Source organism: Danio rerio, chromosome 6 (assembly GCF_049306965.1).
Source record: "Danio rerio strain Tuebingen ecotype United States chromosome 6, GRCz12tu, whole genome shotgun sequence".
Classification (NCBI taxonomy): Eukaryota; Metazoa; Chordata; class Actinopteri; order Cypriniformes; family Danionidae; genus Danio; species Danio rerio.
The window spans coordinates 18870394-18884009 of record NC_133181.1 but is presented as its reverse complement, the minus strand read 5'-3'; the positions used below and the strand labels follow the sequence as shown (position 1 = coordinate 18884009).

The 13616-nt window shown below is 45.4% G+C and overlaps 2 long non-coding RNA genes across 4 annotated transcripts; both read left to right on the top strand.

Annotated features, from left to right (window-relative positions):
• Window positions 1-1168: 1168 nt before the first annotated feature.
• On the top strand, window positions 1169-2138 carry LOC141386242 (uncharacterized). 3 transcript variants are annotated; one of them, XR_012407898.1, is made up of 3 exons: window positions 1169-1252; window positions 1663-1740; window positions 1833-1936. It is a non-coding gene; the product is annotated as an uncharacterized lncRNA (long non-coding RNA). The 3 variants fall into 3 exon arrangements; XR_012407899.1 differs by lacking the exon at window positions 1169-1252 and adding an exon at window positions 2036-2138 and having other exon boundaries at window positions 1621-1740; window positions 1833-1873; XR_012407900.1 differs by lacking the exon at window positions 1169-1252 and adding an exon at window positions 2036-2122 and having other exon boundaries at window positions 1621-1740; window positions 1833-1890.
• A 40-nt stretch (window positions 2139-2178) lies between these two features.
• Window positions 2179-12092, top strand: LOC141386241 (uncharacterized). The gene is made up of 6 exons (XR_012407897.1): window positions 2179-2275; window positions 2514-2600; window positions 3881-3974; window positions 4067-4136; window positions 4213-4279; window positions 11240-12092. It is a non-coding gene; the product is annotated as an uncharacterized lncRNA (long non-coding RNA).
• Window positions 12093-13616: the final 1524 nt, after the last annotated feature.

Genomic DNA, 13616 nt, shown 5'->3' with positions numbered 1-13616 from the left:
GCTGGAGTTTAGACCGGGTTTGTTTTGGTCTAATGAAAAATCTATTTTAGTTTCGCAAAATAGCAACGCGCCAGCAGTGTGCCTCAGAACACCTTCCTTTTTAGACCAGAACGCCTATGGGCGCACAAATGAGCGCAAATGCATTTGCTATTCAAACAGCGTATCGCAACGCCTCAAAACCACTCTTGCGCCAAGCTGAAACTAGCAAAAGACTTTTGCGCCGCGCCTTGCATCACATTGCGCCGGGTGTATGATAGGGCCCAAAACATTAACTTGTATTTGAATTATATGATTCACATTTACAATTTAAATTAGAGATTAGATCTGCTTACAGCGCGTCATTTACAGTATGTGTTTCAGAAAAGTGAGTGATTATAAATACACTGACCAATTCATAGGTGATTTATCAATTCATACATGCAGCATTTCCATGATTTGGTGGAATTGAGATCATATCATAAGTAAACCGCGGAGTTTGTGTAAACTGTGCATCCGACCACCGTTTTTCAGGTCGACTTGGGTAAGGTTTGCAGGTGCTCCGTCTGTGCACAAACTTCCATTTTGTGTTTTTTCAAGGTTCAAACATGGTAAAATTGGCTTTAATCTGTTCTGCGACCTGCACCATTTAACAAACTAAATCAAAAGCCACACCGCTAGGCTATTTACAAAACAAATATATATCGAAATATGTATCGGCTATACATCGAAAACACACATTATTTTACACAACTATGAAAATTTTAACACGTTTGTGATAATTATTTCACCAATGATGCAGCTTGTAGAAACTCCTGAGTTTGCAGTAACTGAAAAGCACTTCACTAGTGCGTATCTGCTCGAGAGCTCCACAGTTTTTTTCAATCTTAGCATCTGATGACATGATGCACTAAACATACTAATAATAACAGTGTGATCATACAGTACAGGGAACAACCAATGCTGATCACATCTGTGTTATCATACGCATCAAAGGGTAAAAGGGCGTTATATTTTTTTTTATATATATAGATATATATATACATTTTTTTTTTTAAATATATATAATATATTTTTAATTATTATTCTGTGATTCCTCCGTGCACCTCTAGAAGAAAGCCTGCGTACCACAATTTGAGAACCACTGGTATAGATAGATAGTTAGGCCTTGTCTGTGTCAGGTTTTTCCTTTTTCAGCTAATGGAGGGCAGGCAGAAGAGGGAGACTCAAAAGAGCATCGGTGGACATTTATCTAGAAAATGCTGGAGAACAGCAGGTAGGGCTCTGTCAGTACTGTCTATGGGTGCGTTCCAAATCACATACTTGTACACTATTCTATGCCATTTTGTAGTGTAAATGGTGTAAGTAGTGTGTTCACACTGAAATATTCTTTTTTTTCGGCTTTTTTGCCTTTATTTGATAGGACAGTAATGAGACAGGAAACGAAGTGGGAGAGAGAGAAGGGTGTAGGGTTGGGAATTGTCTTTGAGCTGGGTTTCGAACTCGGGACGCCCTATTGTGCTACTGCAGCATATGTCAGCGCATTGACCACAAGGCTATTGCGCTGACAATATTCTTTTATTTTAAAAAGATTAAGTTCACTTTAAATTCACGGATGATGCTCTTATTTAACCGTTTAAAAGAAGTGTGGACTGTGCACTTGAGGCTGTCTTTGTTTGTTTGCAGATTGGAGTGGAGCAGAAGAAGGAGACTCACAAGCGGAATGGTGGAGATATACTGCAAGACCTGGAGCTCAGGAAGCAGGTAGAACTGCTTGAACAGACTGAAAATTGGAGTTTGCTTTCAAAGAAATCCATTGAGATAAAATAACGACCTGATATCTTTCTCTTTGACAGGTTGGCATGGAGCATGTGGAGGAACAGGGAAACGCACCTTAGTAATGACAAGTGCATCGTAATAAATTAGATACAGACTTACACTTTTTTAGGTTGAATCAAATTAACTTTATAAAACATTTAAAATCATATACTTTCATTTGTACATACTAGATGATTGTCTGGAATCTCTTTAAGCCAGATAAATGTCTTGTTTGCGGCAGGTGTTTCTTTTTCCTGTAATGGACACACAACAGACAGAAGAAGGAGACTCACAAGAGCATCGGTGGAGATTTGTCTGAAAACCGCTGGTTAACAGTTTATGCATTTCTGGAGTTCAGCAAGCATGTAGAGCTCTGTTAGTTGTGTCTTTATCTTTTCCAGGCTGGAGTGCAGCATGTGGAGACAAATAGGAATCACACACCTCAGCAATGGACACTAATGGTCAGGAATATCCTTTAAAGGTAGATGAATAGGTGCATGGATGGATGTCCTTCCAAGTGGAAGGGGGTGGTGGTGGGCATAGATTGTTAGATATATGTATTGTCTGTGGCTATTATTTACAACTTCAACAGACAGAAGAGTCAGACTCACAAGCAAAATGGTGAATATTTATCTGAGGAACACTGGAGAACGTTTGGTTTATTGATGCAGATCATCCAGCAAGTAGAGCTTTGTTAGTCTTGTTTTTGTCTTTTGCAGATTAGACTGGGGCCTGTGGAGAAATGGGACTCGCACCTCAGCATGACTGGAAACTGATGGTCTGGGCTGCGTTTCCCAAACAACGAAGTAACTCACGGCTAAACTATAAAAGTCTGATGCATCGTTTGAGAAAAGAATGATGTAGTGACGAGTGTTTTCCAAAACCTGTAGTTTCTCTGTCGCAGATTTATCGCTTAAACCAGATTAGTTATAATTATGATAAAATGCCCGTAATGATGCTCTAAACTACTTCTTTAGAGTAAAGAAACTTAATTTATTTGTGCAAATTATACACGCACACGCATTTACAATAGAATTCAATATTAGATTTGGTAAAAATATGCACTCGCTTTCTATAATAACTGAAATATATGTAAATGACACATATAGGGCTAATGTTTGCTTTACTAATATTATTGAGAAGTTGAACATTACACATTCTATTCTAAAACATATCACTTACAAAAGCTAACACGTATTCTAATATCATATAAATCATAAAAATAAATAAATAATAATGGCTATTTATTATAAAATGAAATGTAATATTTTTTATTTATTAGAAATGAAAAAATGATACTTTAATAATAATATTAATGATGGTGATGATGATGATTCTTATTAATATTAAGAAGGATATTTATTTATTTATTATTTTTTAAAATCTACTTTTACAATTTAACACATGTAAACCACTTTAGAAAGTTCTAACTGGCAGGCCCATGTCATATACAGTACAGATACTTAATAAATGACTCAATATAAATGAAAAGAATTACCGTATGCTTTTTGTTTTCACAAGCTTTGGAGACGTAACATAAATTCCGCTTTTAAATAACAGGTCACCTATAGCTTTCACCATGAGGCTGTGTACAAAATGACATCAATGTTTTCAAAGTGCACTGCGAAGGGAGCACAGTTGTAAACTGTAAGATCTGTAAGATCACGAAAACTAAACTGTAAAAATAGTTTGAATGCAAATTACACCTAAGAGAGATGACTTTAATATTTTTTTATTTTTTAATAATTGCAACTTTGAATGTTAAAATGTTCTAAATGAATAGGGCATAGGGGGATAACTGAGAATAGAACACAGTCAGGAACAATGTTTCTAATTACAGCTCCAGATAGTTGGAAAGATGTCTTCTTTGTGGCAGCAAAAGTATCTTAAATCAATCAAATGTAAAGACACAACTGGAATGATTTAATTATGTTAATTATTTAGAGAAAAAAGTATTATTATAATACAAATATTAAATAATAATAATAGTTTTATTTATAATATAATTCAAATTTTGATTTAAAATATTCAGTATAGCTATTTATATATGGGTAAATAAATGTTTTTTTTTTTGGGTGGGGTGCAGTTGAGGGGGGCTCGTGGCCCAGTAGAGCTTTACCCCTGAGACTAACAAGGGGAACAGTGGAGATAAACTGGAAGACCTGGAGCTCGGCAAAGAGGTAGAACTGCTTGAACAGACTGAAAAATGGAGTTAGTTTCCAAAGAAATTTTTTGAGATTAATTATAGACCTGATATCTTTCTCTTTGGCAGATTTGTACGAAGCATGTGGAAGAACAGGGAAACACACCTCAGTAATCACAAGTGCATCATAATAAATTAGGTACAGCCTTACATTTTTAAGTTGAATCAAATTAACTTCATCAAACATTTTAATTTACATATTTATATTTTCACAGAGTGATAGTCGGGTATTTTCTTTGGATGGACGGACGGACGAACGGATAGATAGTATTGAACAAGCAGGTAGAGCTCTGTTGATGTTTTCTTTGTCTTTTACAGAGTGGAGTAGAGAATTTAGGGAATCACATCTCAGAAATGATAAGAAACTGCTGGTCAGGTATCACCTACAGTATCACCAAAAGATGTTTAAGAGGAAGGGGGGCGGTGGTGGGCTTGAGCTGGGCTCAGACTATAGGAGTTTTAAAAACCTAACCGATAATGAAATCTGGTTGCTGTGAACACATGAGGAGAATCTTTGGCAAATTTATTAGCCCACCTCAAATCTTAAATATGTGCAAAGTACAAAATATGAAAACTGCGCCACAGCACACAAGATGTTAAGGTTCCCCTTCGGGGGGAACTTCAGCACTATAAGTGGATTTGATTTGTAAAATCCACGCATTGGGAGGTTCGGTTCAGAAGCTACTCGTCTGAAAGAGTATTGAACGGGCCAATTAAGAATGAATTGGCAGCGCAAGCCTGCGCAGGTGAGCGGCATAAGCAATCAACTGAGTATATAAGCTCACCTGGCGCCAGCAGACGCTATCCTTTTCGCTTCAGAGACTTTCTGATCGAGTCGATGAGGGTTCCTCCTGCTGTGACCAGCGATTCTGAGCGAACGAGAGCATTCTCCCGGTCCAGAGTGTGTACACGCAGTGGCAGACGGTCGAGCTGGGTTTCTCCCTTGCCTGGCGTTCTTTGGGTCCGGTCCTCCAGAGCGGTGCGTATAAAGTTGCAAACTTCACAGAAAGAGCAACACAGTCGTGCAGCACGTCCTTATCAGGACGGCGCTCCGACTGTGCGTTTCTGGATGCGGTGGTTTCCTGTCCTCGGATGATGGGCGCGGGCACAGCGTTACATGTCTGGGGGTCCAGCATGTTAATGCGCTGCTCGCGGGCAGTTCATGTCGTCATTGCGATGCCATGACTGTTGCGCAAGATCGCGGTTAGCCTTTGCAAAAGGGTGAACCACCCCAGTTGTCCCCTGCTCTGCAGCGGGCACTCGGGCAGATCTGAGGGTTTCAGCGAGAGATAATCCGTCGCCCACGGGCCCGCGGACCTCCCGCTCCTCTAAGCGCTCCATCCAAGCTTCGGGCGGGGGAAGCGATCCGTCTAACAGATGGTAGCCCTTACGCCCGATGACACCGGAGACCAGATGTCCACCGCGGCATCGGAGGGTGGGCTTTCATTGTCCGATGATGATCCAGACCCGCTCGCCCCCTTCGGGCTGGTGAGCGCTGTCACTACGGATCCTGAAACGGACATGTTAGCCGTGCTTTCCCGGGCTGCTTCGGCCGTGGGTTGGAGATGGTTTATCCCCCAGCTCCGCGGCCGGACCGACTAGAGGGGCGTTCCCTTCTTCCCGGAGGTGCACAGTAGGCTCACGCGGTCTTGTAAAGCACTTTTTTCTGCTCGTGCTGCGTGTTCCTCCACCCTAACCACTCTTGACGGTGAAACAGCCAGGGGGTATGTGGCGATTCCTCAGGTTGAGTGCGCGATGGCGGTAAATCCGCGCGGCGCCTCTTCTTGGCGGGGTCCGCCTCGTCTCCCATCCAAAGCCTGTAAGTTATCTACCTCCCTCGGAGCTAGAGCTTACATAGCTGCGGGCCAGGCTGCTTCCGCCTTGCATGCGATAGCCACCTACCAGCGCTACCAAGCGCAGGCGCTGGCCGAGCTGCACGAGGGTGGGTCCAACCCAGGCTTACGAGCTTCGCACCGCCGCCGACTTAGCTCTTCGGACTACTGAGTCCGCTGCGTGTGCGTTGGGGAGGACGATGTCCACATTAGTGGTCCAGGAGCGCCACCCCTGGCTGATATGCGCAAAGTCGACAAAGTCCGCTTTCTTGACTTCCCCATATCCCCAGCCAGGTTCGGCGACACTGTCTGTGAATTCACCCAGGAATTCAAGGCGGTGAGAGAGCAGTTGGTGGGTGATGTCTTATCGGCGGTCCGTAGCCCGCTCCGCCCGCCGTGCCATTCATACCTGCTCCTCGCCGAAGGCGCCCGCCTACGAGAGCTGCTCCGCCCCCGCACACGCCTCAGGCGAAGCGAGCGCGTCGGGCACCTCGGAAGCAGGCAGCCCCCCTGCCCAGAACACCGCTAAGTCCGGCAACGGACCGCGAAGCGCCCCTGGGACAGGCCATCTGGAGAAGAGGGAACTTGCTCTTTCCCCGCTGGAGGGCGGGGCCCCATTTCCAACGGCACTTTTTACTGCCATGAAAACATTATGAAAGGGCACTTTTCACTTCCCCAGATGTGACAGCCCGAAATCTGCCAGTCTGGGACGCTATGCTTTCTAGCTTGCAGATTCGGTGCGTTTCGCCAGTGGCTCACGAGCGCTGGGAGGACGGTCTCCTTTCTCCCACCCCTCGAGCCTCCCCTCCGGAGCTCGGGTTTGGAGTGAGAGCAAATATCTCACCTCCAGCTTTTCCGTGGGACCCGCGAGCTTCCCGGATCAGCACACCCACTCCGCGCTGCCCCACTGCTGGTACGTCAGCGATTGTAGCGATGAGTCCATTAGCGAGAGCTCTGCCTGCCTGGTTAGCGCGGGCCAGCTCTTCGCGGTGGCTCATACGCACAATCAGACTCGGCTATGCGATTCAGTTCGCGAAACGGCCCCCCAAGTCACGGGTGTGTATTCACCAGGGTCAGCCCCCTGTCCGCCCCTGTCTTGCGAGAGGAGATTGCTGTCCTCCTGGCGAAGGATGCAATCGAGCCGCTCCCTCCAGCCGAGATGGAGAGTGGGTTTTACAGCCCACGCTTCATCGTGCCCAAAAAGAGCGGTGGGTCACGGCCAATCCTAGATCTGCGCGTTTTGAACCGCTGCCTGCACAAGCTGCCGTTCAGAATGCTCACGCAGAAGCGCATCCTCCGGTGCGTTCGTCCTCTGGGTTGGTCTGCAGCATTAGACCTGATGGACGCGTATTTCCATGTCTCCACTCTTCCTCGCCACCGACAGTTTCTGCGGTTTGCGTTTGAAGGTCGAGCTTGGCAATACAAAGCCCTCCCCTTCGGGCTCTCTCTGTCTCCGCGGGTCCTCACCAAGCCCGCGGAGGGTGCCTCAGCGCCCCTTCGGCTCGCGGGCATCTGCATACTCAATTTCTTTACGACTGGCTGATTTTTGCCCTCTCTCGGAGCAGTTGATTATGCACAGAGACAAAGTGCTCTGGCACTTCCACCTGTGGGGGTTTCAGGTCAACCGAGAAAAGAGCAAACTCGCCCCCGTGCAGAGGATCTCTTCTCTCGGGCTGGAGCTGGACTCGGTCACCATGGCAGCGCGCCTCTCCGGAGAGCGCGCTCAGCTGATGCTGTACTGTCTGAGAGAGCTCGACAGTAAAATAGTGGTCCCACTGAAACTATTTCAGAGGCTCCTGGGGCATATGGCATCCGCAGCCGCTTCATGCCGCTCGGATTATTCTATATGAGACCACTTCAGCACTGGCTTCACGATCGAGTCCCCAGACGCGCATGGCACGCGCGCGCACACCGAGTCTCTGTTACTGCGCTGTGTCGCCGCGCCCTCAGCCCTTGGAGCGACCCCTCGTTCCTACAGGCCTGGGTGTCTCTAGAACAGGCGTCCAGTCTTGTTGTCGTTTCAGCAGACACTTCCAACACGGGCTGGGGGGCTGTGCGTTGCGGGCATGCGGCTGCGGACCTGTGGAAAGGTACCCAGTTGCATTGGCATATCGCCTGGAGCTGTTGGCAGTGTTCCTCGCTCTCCACCGTTTTTTTTCCGGTGCTGGAGCGGCAACACGTGCTGGTCAGGACGGACAGTTCGGCGGCGGTGGCGTATATCAGCCGTATAGGGGGTATGCGCTCTCGCCGCATGTCTCAGCTCGCCCGCCGTCTGCTCCTCTGGAGTCATCCGCGGCTGAAATCGCTGCACGCCATTCATATTCAGGCAAGCTCAACCGTGCAGCCGATGCGCTCTCACGGCAGCCTTGCGTCCTGGAGAATGGAGACTCCACCCCGAGTCTGTTCAGCTGATATGGGCGCGATTCGGGGAAGCCCAGATCGATCTGTTGCTTCCCCCGAGATCGCTCATTGCTAGTTGTTCTTTCCCTGACCGAGTGCTCTCGGCACGGATGCACTGGCTTACAGCTGGCCTCGGGGCACGCGCAAATACGCGTTTCCCCCAGTGAGCCTGCTCGCGCAGTTACTGTGCAAGGTCAGGAAGAGGACGAGGAACAGGTTGCTGGTTGCGCCCCTCTGGCTCAACCGGACCTGGATGTCAGAGCTCTCCCTCGCGATAGCCCTCCCCTGGCAGTCCCTTCGAGAGAGCACCTACTCTCTCAGGGACAGGGCACCACCTGGCACCCTCGCCGATCTTTGAAGAGATTTTAGACGCGAGGAAGACTTAGGTAACCTCCGATTGCGGTGGCTAATACCGTCACTCGGGCTAGAGCCCCCTCCCCGAGCGCGCCTATGCCCTGACGTGGAGTCTATTCACTGAATGGTGTGTCTCTCGCTGAGAAGACCCCCGTAATTTGCCAGATCAGCGTTGTGCTTCCTTTACGCCGAGAGAAGCTGGAGAGCAGGCTGTCGCCCTCCACACTCAAGGTTACGTGGCTGCCATCTCCGCTCTCATAACGCGGTGGCTGGCAGCACCGTGGGAACGCATAACCTCATCATCCGGTTCCTCAGGGGCGTTAAGCGAATTAATCCACCCCGCCCCCTCTCATGCCCTCTTAGGATCTCGCCCTCGCTACACAAGCCGCGTCAGATCCCTTCGATCCTCGACTCAGTATCTTTCTGTCCCTGAAGACAGCTCTGCTGGTCGCGTTGATATCGATTAGAGGGTCGGGGACCCGGAGGCATTTTTCGGTCAGTGACTCGTGCCTGTAATTGGGCTGGCTTCTCTCACGTCCTGAGACCCCGCCCGCGATATGTGCCCAAGGTTCCTACCACTCCGTTTTAATACGAGGTAGTGAGCCTGCAAGCGCTGCCCTCGGAGGAGGCAGACCCAGCCCTTCTTTATTGTCCAGTTCGCGTTTTGCGTATTATCCGGACCGCACTCAGAGTTTAGATCATCTGAGCAGCTCTTCGTCTGTTATAACGGTCGGCAGCAGGGAAGTGCCGTACCGAAATAAGTTCCCACTAGATTGTGGATGCCTTTCTTTCACTATCAGAGCCGAGATAAGCCGCGTCCCCCGAGAGCGCGTGCGCACTCCACTCGGAGTTTCGCATCCTCTCGAGCGCGCGCACGCGGCGCCCCTCTAACAGACTTCTGTAGAGCTGCGGGCTGGGTGACACCCAACACATTTGCAAGGTTTTACAATCTGCGAGTGGAGCCGGTTTCCTCAAGGGTATTAGGTAACCCTTGGTGATTGAGGAAACAATTCGGTAGGGTGTTGAAACACGCTTGCTGCGCCATTTTCCCTAACACGGAGATACGTGCGCCTTTTTATCTGTCAGTAAAGTTCCCCGTCAGGTGAGCCCTGCAGATTCCTCCATGGCCCCCAGCACTGACTCAGCGGAGGAGTCACTTGCTGGCCCACTACGTTGTAGGTCTGCCCGCTGGTCAGCCCGCGTTTTGGGTAAAGGTGCCTGCTATGCGTGGTCCCCACTAGGCGATCCCATATGCTTATTCCGCCACGGTTGAGTCCCCCCCTGGGCGGACCCGTGTCTTCCCTCCCCGCTAACCACTCTTTTGCTATGCGTACTCCCCCTTTTTAGGGCTAGTCCATATGTAAATTCTGCCATCTATCCCCCCTTGGGTAACGGATGGCCTCCGCAGCGTCCTCCCTATCGGGATTGCACGCTTCCCAACGTACTGTCGTATTTTCCTAGAATTATCTAGATGCTCACGACTTCCCAAAAAATATATCTAAATCCGTAAAACTTCTGTTGAAGTAGGATAAATTAGGGCCAGGGACACGTTGGAGGACCGCGCCCCCCATGATGCGGGTGCGTCACGCTTGCTTGACTATCTCCTCATCGGGGGTGTTGGTAAGGTGCAGTCATTATGGCGCTTTCAATGGGCTCCCAATGCGTGGATTTTACAAATCAAATCCACTTATAGTGCTGAAGTTCCCCCCGAAGGGGAACGTTCGAGGTTACTAAAGTAACCCTTCGTTCCCCGAGGAGGGGAACGGAAGCACTATACTCCGTCGCCATAATGACTGTCCCTTAGCTGTTGAAAGTCTCTTCAGCTTAAAAAGGATAGCGTCTGCTGGCGCCAGGTGAGCTTATATACTCAGTTGATTGCTTATGCCGCTCACCTGCGCAGGCTTGCGCTGCCAATTCATTCTTAATTGGCCCGTTCAATACTCTTTCAGACGAGTAGCTTCTGAACCGAACCTCCCAATGCGTGGATTTTACAAATCAAATCCACTTATAGTGCTTCCGTTCCCCTCCTCGGGGAACGAAGGGTTACTTTAGTAACCTCGAACGTTATCCTGACCGATGGAGCACATCACTCTCTTTGTCAAAAATTACGCTTTTTTTTTTTTTACTAATATTAGATTATTAAATTATGCGGTGGTTCGGTTCTGGGTTTTTCGGGGTCGACAGCTATTCTTGACTCTTAATTTTGGAGTCAGTAGAATCGACTCAAGAATCGACACCTTTTACATTCACTTAAAATAGCGCAAGGATTAAACATGCTGTATCATATCTTTCTTTATACAAGAAGTTCTCCTGTGGTCAGACAAAATCAGCATTTTAAATCATCTGCAGTCAAAATAAAATAATAATCAGCCTATACTTTTTTTAATTTAGAAAATTACATTGCAATCTTAGAGACAGAAAGTTAAAACCTCAATTTATTATCAAAATATTTAATGAAAAGATGTGTAGCAGCAGTTCAATAACAAATTAAAAAATACCCCAATTGAGCCCAAACAACGCTTAAATAAAAATCATGAAATACCCTTAATATCTTCTTAATATAAATGTTTGATACATGAATACAGAGTATGAGTGAACAAAATAATCTGGAGTAGTGAACAGTCTGAGGTTGTTTAGTACTATATTTGTTTTAAAGGCAACAGATGCTCTAACTCAGGGGTGTCCAAACTCGGTCCTGGAGGGCCGGTGTCCTGCAGATTTTAGCTCCAACTTGCCTCAACACACCTGCAAAGATGTTTCTAGAAAGCCTGGTAAGAGCTTGATTAGCTAGCCCAGGTGTGTCTTGAAGGATTCGGATTTCTGCTTTCCAGTCCATCTCATCATGGACCAACGTTTATCGTTTTCATCATCCTGTTTCTCAATATTTAACTGTGAATTGATTTTAATTAATGAATTGAGATCTTGAGTGGAACTGAGGACTGGAAGCAACTGTTTCTATTGTTATTTCTAGGAGTTAATACTGTCTAAAATGTCTAAAGTGATTTTGCTATAGTTTTACGGTTAAATCTTTTAAAGTGATTCTACTTTTTATTCAAGATAGACTTTGTGTAGTAAGAATATAACTGCCTGAATGTAGATTATACCAGTTTTTAACCAGTTTTGATAAAGACGGCGGACGGTACACTCAGCCTTGGATAAGAAACAGATTATACTTAAAGTGTGTGTGTTCCATTTGATTGTTGATCCGTTTCACAGGTCTGGAGTCAGCTCTAATCAGTCTAAAGGGTGTCTGACGTTTATGCTTAGATATTGTTCAGAATTGTACGCACGAACCTCACGTGGAAATGTTCCTAGTCTATCTGTGTTTTAACCAATCAGGTTAGAACACCTTTATGTATGACGCAGTTAATGACGTTATGTGAGAGTATAATTGTTATTGATTGGTGATTGTAAGCAGAGTGGCCTAGGAACTCATTGCGAGTGTTGAAGCTGGGTTCTGCGGATGAAACTGCAAACTATCTTCAGTAAACTTGATTTATTTATTTAAATCTCTGACTCCGGCTCTTCTTCATTTACCAGACTGGTCATTCTTTGGGTTAAACTGTAAACTATCCCTACAGTCTGATTGGGGTTGGAACTAAACTTTGGAGGACACTGCCCCTCCAGGACCGAGCTTGGACATGCCTGCTCTAACTGATCAATAAACAATATAGCTAGATTTCAATTTGATTTAATGACCGATTAAATATTAACCCCCTACACGAAATTCATAACAAACCTAAAATAATAAATAAAATCAGCTGTGCCTCAAAACATATCATATTGCTCTCTCTTGTAAATTTTTATTTTTTTATGTGTTCTTTTAAACAGCCTATTACTTTACTTTTAAATATCACTGTTTGTTTTGTGCAATTTGTTCATTGTAGTTAAATAAGGGTTTGTTTATGGGACAGCATACGCCGGAAGAAAAGAAGTGAGTCAGAGCTGTTTTTGAACTTAGCCTTGTCTCTATTTGTATTTAAAAATCCTCTTTTTGAAATGAATTTCGTTTGTTATTAATTGTATTTTAATTTTAATGTATTTAATTTGTAGTTATTTACAAAATAAACAAGAAGAATAGCCCAAATATTAGAGCTAAATTGTATTGATAACACAGCAAACTTGACATCGCAGGCAGATCATCTTTAAAACCAAATTGCACAAAGTTGTGTTTCATAGGTATTTAAAAGTGAAAGCAAACTTTGTCTGCAGCACTAAATTTATAATTGCCTTCAGAGTTCATCGTGCTCGAGAATGAGCATTATAACTGCAGCTTAAAACAGCTTCATTCAGGAGGATTTGAAAAAAACAGACTCAACTCTCATATTCCTGTCCTGAAGTCGATTTCAGTACTAGGTTCATTGAGAGTCGAGGAGTCGACTCCCCGTCCCTAATGCCCAGACAAATGTCTAATAATAATAATAGACTTATAATCTCTCCATCATGCCACGATGTGCTGTGCTTTCTTGCTCAAAAGCTAAATTGTTACCTGTTGTACTGCCTATATTGTGTGGAAAAATAATCTGTTATATCATATAGAGCTACTCTATGTCGGTTTACGGCACTAGACACAGGCCTAAGGATTTTTTTTATACTGTACATAGCACTAATCTATCCCCTATCCTAAACACAGCCCTCACAGAAAAGATATATCTGTGATTTCTAAAAGCACATTTTAATGTTTAAGCTTTTTGTTTTTTGGAGATAACTGGCAATTTAGTAGGCATAGCTACCCAGCTACATCTGGCTCATAAATATTCACACACAGAATAACGTTAGTGGCTAATGAAAACTGATCATTTAAGCTTATTATAAGGAGGTCGTTGTCCTATCCACAAACGGAATAACTCACTTTTTTAATTGCTTATTATTAATTTAGTAATATTTGACCAACTGCCACTACAGGAAAACACTAATATCCTGCACTCGAAATAGGCTACGCTACGTCTCAGTTTGCGTAGCTGTTCATGCAGTTAGCCTGTAAAATTTAGTTAACACACGCAAGTTGAGCCGCAAGTGTCTTTTTAATTTGC